Below are 7143 nucleotides of genomic sequence, written 5' to 3' on the forward strand. Positions count from 1 at the left end.
TGCACAATGTGTATCCTTGCCCAATCTGCCCGTCTCAAAGGATAAACAGATGACTCAGAGGAGCGGTTAGACTGATGCTGGTGGTGCAGTTTATGATCCAAATGCTGATTTCATCCATTCCATTTTGTTTCCCCTGTCACTTCTGGGCCTGGGAGTGTTGGGAATCCTCCCATGTATCAGCAACATAGAGCTCACCGGACACCACAATGATCTCTCTCTCTCTCTCTCTCTCTCTCTCTCTCTCTCTCTCTCTCTCTCTCTCTCTCTCTCTCTCTCTCTCTCTCTCTCTCTCTCTCTCTCTCTCTCTCTCTCTCTCTCTCAGAATGATTAATATACACTCCTCCCACACAGACACACACACATTTTAAAAGTAAAAAGTAACAAGGGGGATGAATACTATCATTTGAGAGGCCATATACTCCAAATAGTCTACAGTAAAAAGAGGGTAACAAAGCAATTATCCCACAACTGTTTCTCACCACGGAATAATGAGCTGAAGAGGCTTGAAGAAGCTTATCAAGACCTGCAGCTGTCTGGAGGAGAGACCACCCCCCCCGCCCCCCCCCCGAGACCCCTACTGCAGGTTACCCCCCCCCCCCCCCCCCCCCCAGACCCCTACTGCAGGTGACCATTGTCCAGGCCTATGCTTTCCCAGTCACTAGTTTGTCACATCCTGCGGTGCTCCCCTCTCAGGCCCTGCTCTCTTTGTGACATTGACATGCCTCTGAAAAGGCAATTATGTTTTTCACTGTTTTTTGTTCTGATTTGTGACAGACTGTCAACCACCCGAAACCGCTTTACGCAACGTGACGTAACATGAAGAGCCAGTTTAACAATCTTATATGATCGTCAACATAGTAATCTATGTTTCATGCTGTTAGTGAAATAAGTCCACAATTCAGAGATAAAGGGGTGCGGCGGCGCAGTGTGTTTGTGGAGCTCTGTCTGAGCAGCCATGTGTTTAATGTCCGTCTGAGTGAGGGTTAGGCTTCCCGGTCATGTTCTGTGTGGTGTGTGTCATATACAACATCACTTATAATGCTCCTAACAGTTACACAATGACGGTACTAAAAACTTATCATAAGTTGCCGTGGGCCGTAACCATGGCGATAACAAGCCCCCCTCTTTCCTACAGGTGGCGAGTTTTTTCAACTATAATGTTATTATTAAGTACTCATATCTGCTGTTATTTTATGCTTTGTTGTTGTTATTTTATGCTTTTTACTCTATGTAAGGTGACCTTGGGTGACTTGAAAGGCACCAAAAATAAAATGTATTATTATTATTATTATTATTATTATTATTATTATGTCGGTACTCAATATCGACGAGTACCCAAATGTAAGTACTTGTACTTGGTCTAAGAAAAAGGGGAATTGTTACATCTGTTATAGAAACGTTCCAAAGAAGAGGAATAAATGTCGTCCCTGGTATTGAAAATGCAAAAAATGTATGAAAAGGAACATCATCCTTTACATAAAACAGCCCTTAATACAACAAGCTCAGATGACTACACAACGCAAAGACATTGATTCAAACATCATGCAAGAGTCCATATGAATCCCTATGGCAACGATAGAAAATGTTGCATTAAATAACTTAATGAACATCATATACGTTCACCGACTGAAGATGAAGAAAATAATAATAAAATGCATATTTATTGCTTGAAATCAAAGTTCACTTTCCCGCTCTTGCTGACCTCTGACCCCTCTACTAATGACCTAGATGTCTCTCTATCAACACATCCTATTGGTTACACCCAACACAACCTGGACTTTACAATCTAAAGTCCATACTAACAAATGTATTCAAAAAGAATAAATGCAAAGGTTGGTGAGGAGGGCTTTATTCAGAGAGTGTGCATTCACGTGTGTGTGGGCAAGTGTTCTCATGTGATTGTGTGTGTGTGTGTGTGTGGGCAGGGGTTCTGTTGTGTGTGTGTGTGTGTGTGTGTGTGTGTGTGTGTGTGTGTGTGTGTGTGTGTGTGTGTGTGTGTGTGTGTGTGTGTGTGTGTGTGTGTGTGTGTGTGTGTGTGTGTGGGGGCAGGGGTTCTGTTGTGACTGCTGTATGTGTGTGTGTGAAGGGGTTCTGTTGTTCCATCAGTAGTACTCACAGAAGCACGAGTCCCTGACCTGTACTTGGCCTTGCGTGCTGATCGGTTTATTTCATTATATATTTTCACATTTTCATCCTTTCCATGTCTCTGATAACATCTTTATTAGAGGCATGTGGTTCACTTCAGGGGGACTGCAGTAGTATGTGTGTGTGGGTGTGTGTGGGGGAGACATTGAACAGATTATACAAGTACACTATGTATGTATCTATGGAACCTGACCTTGACCTTTCCATGCGGGTGACCTGTTTTGAAATAAAACTGTGAATTGGCCGAATGGTGAGGAGTTTGCATCTTAAATGATGCTTCAGAGAGTCATATATAATATGACCATGAATGACAATGTTTATATAGGGTAAAATATTTGATGACAGCAACATACACTTATCAGCCTATTCACCAATTTGTCATCATTGAAAACCTTCACATTGTTTTGCTTTGAAGAGGAAATCTTTTATGGTTCACTGGTTAGTTTTTCCTCATCAACTAAAATGTCAGTTTATTTGAATCTCCATCTGTTGAATGTTCAGAAGGAAATGGCAGCAGGTGTGTGACAAGCTTGCCGTTACTCACAATATTGAGTCCACAGCTCATTCAGTGGCATGTCTTTGAAGGACTGAGACACAAATCTAAGGTTTCAGGGAAAATTGCTAAAAAAATTCCATTGAAACCTGAATCTCTGGATGTGGACTCTGTGTAATGAATGTAATGTTGTTGTGGAGACACAGGGGGCTCCCAGGATGCTGTCTGGGGCCGTGGGGGCCCGGCTGGAGGGGGTGTGTGTGTGTGTGTGAGATTACAGCTATATCAGGGAGTCCTGTGGGCGGACACACACAGACACTCTGCTACTTTGGTTCACACAGATCTGGAACTGGTGAACTCTGTTTTCTATTCCTGTACCCATTCTTTTATTTCTTCAGGAAAACTAGCTTCTGATGGACAATAATCACAACTGCAAAAGCAAATGACAAACATTTTCCCGAACGTCCAGTTCAAGCAGCCCCTTCTGCCTTTTGCCCGGGCTGCCGACGCTCCGGGCAGGAAGTCACTGGCTCTTTTTCCTCGGGCTACAGCTGTCTTCTTGCATTTAACCTTGCCCTTTATGGCTTCAGCTGATTGAATATTTATGTGGGGTGGCGGGGCGGTGGGGCGGGGATTCGGGGGGGGTCGTGATGTATTAATCAGGCCAGCAGGCCGTGGCGGACCGGGCTGGAGACGGATCAATTGGACATGGGCGGGTTATTGGCCAATGAGGACGTGAAGATAGGAGCACCGTGAACACCAGAGCATTTCATTAACTGGGCCTGCTTCCACTGCTGCCTCTCAGGCATGAGTGGTGAAACACTCTTTAAGTCCTCTGTCTGGCAGTATAGACATGGATGGAGAAACACTGTTTAACTGTTTAAGTCCTCTGTCTGGTTGTACAGACATGGATGGAGAAACACTGTTTAACTGTTTAAGTCCTCTGTCTGGTTGTACAGACATGGATGGAGAAACACTGTTTAAGTTCTCTGTCTGGCTGTACAGACATGGATGGAGAAACACTGTTTAAGTTCTCTGTCTGGCTGTACAGACATGGATGGAGAAACACTGTGTAAGTTCTCTGTGTGGCTATAGTATTTTAAATAACTTTTGTTTTATGTTTTAATGCGGTTGGCCATTTCATCAGGGCTAATGCTGTGTGGCTGTTTTGATCGATGAGGCTCCAACCTGTGTGGTCATAGATCATGTTGATCTTAAAATTAACTTTGACCCAAGCACCATTCGCATTCTGATATTGTTGTTCTAGTATATATTATAATGATATAATTAAGCAATAGATCACGACAGGCAGTGGAATGTTCTCATTATACCACAGTTAAGGGGCGTTGTCCGTCCCGACGTGCAGCGGAGGGACGGCGACCCCCTTCACTGTGGTATAATGAGAACATTTCACTGACTGAAGTGATCTATTGCTTTTATAAAACGGTTACGTAAGTATGGCGAAATGAAAGTCATAGACACCCTCAATTTTGAAAAAACGAGAAAGTCTGAAAAGCTTTTTTTTTAACAAATACAAAAAAGTAGTCCCTCCTGGCTGCCTGCAAAGTGTGCGGCGGTTGCTATGCAACACACTGTAGCGTCCTTCAGAGAGAAGGCTAGAGACGGTAGCTTGGTCGCCGGCAATTTAGCCTACTATCGAGCAGTGCACTCACCATGTGCCTATTGCTTTACAACATTTCCACCCTCTCCATCAATCAACATATTTTTAGGCTTCAGTAAACTATGCTATTGCTTTTATATATAAATAAACAACAGTTCAAGTTAGACGCGGAGTGATACGGAACTCTGACGGAACAGTTAAGAACCAATCAGATCGCTTGATTTAAGCCACCCGTTTTATAATATAATATATAAATAGTATTATATAGTAGTGGAGTAGAGCCAGAGAGAGAGATGTTATTCAAATCCGCAAGTGTTTGTCATTTATGTATCTAATTATGCTTTCTATTTTTTGTAACATCATGATTTTCTGTATGACAATTTCTGTTTTTCTTTTCCATGTTCGAAATAAAATTTAAATCAATTAAAGAGAGAATGCAAACAAGGAAGGATCTTGTCCATGTGTGTGCGGACCGGTTCTGGTTTGTGCATTTGTGTGCGTTTGTGTGTGTGTGGACGGGTTCTGGTGTGTGTGTGTTTGTGTGTGTGTGTTTGTGTGTGTGTTTGTGTGTGTGGACAGGTTCTGGTGTTTGTGTGTGTGGACAGGTTCTGGTGTGTGTGTCTGTGTGTGTCGTGGTGTCTCTGAGCAAGACGCCTCACCCTAATTGCTCCTGACCAGCTGGCTGTCGCCCTGCGTGGTTGACTCTGCTGTCGGTGTGTGAATGTGTGCATGAATGGGTGAATGTCAGCCAACACTGTAAAGCGCTTTGGATAAAAGCGCTATATAGATGAGGACCATTTACCATTTAGTGTGTGTGTGTGTGTGTGTGTGTGTGTGTGTGTGTGTGTGTGTGTGTGTGTGTGTGTGTGTGTGTGTGTGTGAAGGGGTTCTGTTGTTCCATCAGTAGTAGTAGTTCATAGGTTCATTCTATAAGCGCACTCTATTACTGACCATCCACATCAGTGACCTTTACCATTTCCTATACCTGTCCGTTGACCTCTGGCCCTGCTCCGTACAGACTACACTTCCTGCCTCATGTGTTCCTCCTCTGTGATTCCCCAGCGTCCCCTGGTGAGTTCCCCCTGGTCCTCATTCTCCTCCCTGCTAGTGTAGTATGTGTGTGTCCTCTCTGACCACCTCGTCTCTGTACCGATGTCAAGCGCTTCAGCTAAGTCTTCTCCAGTTTACTTTTCCTGGTTTTGGATCGCCGCTAGGTTTTCACTGACTCTGTTTTTGTCGTGTCCTTGAGGCCTTTGTCAGCCTGATCCCCTGGCTGACTGCCCAGGTACCCAACCGTAGTCAAGTAAAGACACTTGATTTCTATCAAGAATCTTTCTCTGAGTCGTGCATTGAGATGTCTTGCCGGTGTTAGCCTGTGTCATTACACTACCACTTCCATCCACCCTAACCCTAAGGGCTTACCTTAAGGGTATCAACCCTTAGGGTAGGTGGGTTAGATGTTCACTTTTTGTCCACTTTTACCTTATTCAGAAATTAATTAGCAACGTTTCCAGATGGACTGCTGGAACACACAGGGAACAATCCCCAGGCTGGCTGAAGCTTTTGGCATTCAATTATGCTACAAATAGTCCAAATTAATAATTACCATGAACAAAAGTGTTTACACTGGAATAAATATTTGATCACAAAGCAATATTTACACTTAGGCTTATTCAGCAATGTGTTACCATTGGACAGCATCATGCTTATTTAATTTAAAGAGCAAATCTGCGAAAAATGCGATGATGTTTTCACTTCTTTTGGTTCACTGCTCAGTTTGTTTTTACCAACTCAAAGTGATTTGAATTCATTTGATCAGCTAGTATCAAAGTTTTCACTCTCGAAAGCTCAATTCTTTAGGTATCTACAGCTGAGAAATTATGTCAGACATAATATACCATCCTTTGAGTCCTTGCCCGCAGATGATTCATTGTCCAAAATTTTGCTGGGCTCACCGGAAGCTAAAAACCTGATTTCATCTTTTGTAGGAATATTTTTGAACCAGCAGGACAAATCTACTATAAAAATAAAGCAGACCTGGGAAAGAGACTTAAACATTGAAATTTCTGACGATGTCTGGGAGGGAGCACTAAAAAGCATAAAATCTTGCTCTATAAACTTGAGGCTTCAGCTAATTCAATTTAAGGTCACACTTAGATTGCACTATTCTAAGGTTAAACTGCATAACATTTTCCCAAATCTCTCGCCTTTATGTAACAGATGTAAGATCGCTGAGGGTACGCTTGCTCACCACTTTTGGGACTGTCCAAACCTTTACAACTTTTGGTGTCTGGTATTTCAATGGTATTCTACTGTTTTGAATGTTTCTTTGACTCCTGATCCTGAAACCGCTCTTTTCGGACATTCCACAACCTTGGAAAATCTAGACCACAATGCTCGCACAATCCTGGTTTATGTCATGGTAATTGCTAAGAGATGTATTCTGAAATTGTGGAAATCAGATTCAGCCCCTCAGTTTGACACTTGGTTAAGGGAACTAATGGGCATTTTACATGTGGAGAGGCTGAGATATGACCTGTCCGGCAACTCTCAAAAGTTCCTTGCCATATGGAACCCAGTGCTGCAGCACATCAAGGACTGAAATATCTGCCCCCTTAGTACCACTCGCCCTGATAGGTACCTCTTTTGAATTCTGCAGTGAAGAGACTATTATGATGGACATGTGAAGTTTGCCCCAACTTTATTATTCTTTCTTTTTATTTATTTATTAGGGACCGAGCAGAACCTGCAAGGTCCCTATTGTTTTTTTTTCATTATTATTTATTTACTTTTATAGTTTATTTTCTTAATTATTATTGTATATATAATTAGTATTATTGTCTTATTTATTATTATTTTTTTCTGTATATCTTGACTCATTGTT

This window comes from Micromesistius poutassou, assembly GCF_964030765.1.
Source record: "Micromesistius poutassou genome assembly, chromosome: 20".
Taxonomy (NCBI): Eukaryota; Metazoa; Chordata; class Actinopteri; order Gadiformes; family Gadidae; genus Micromesistius; species Micromesistius poutassou.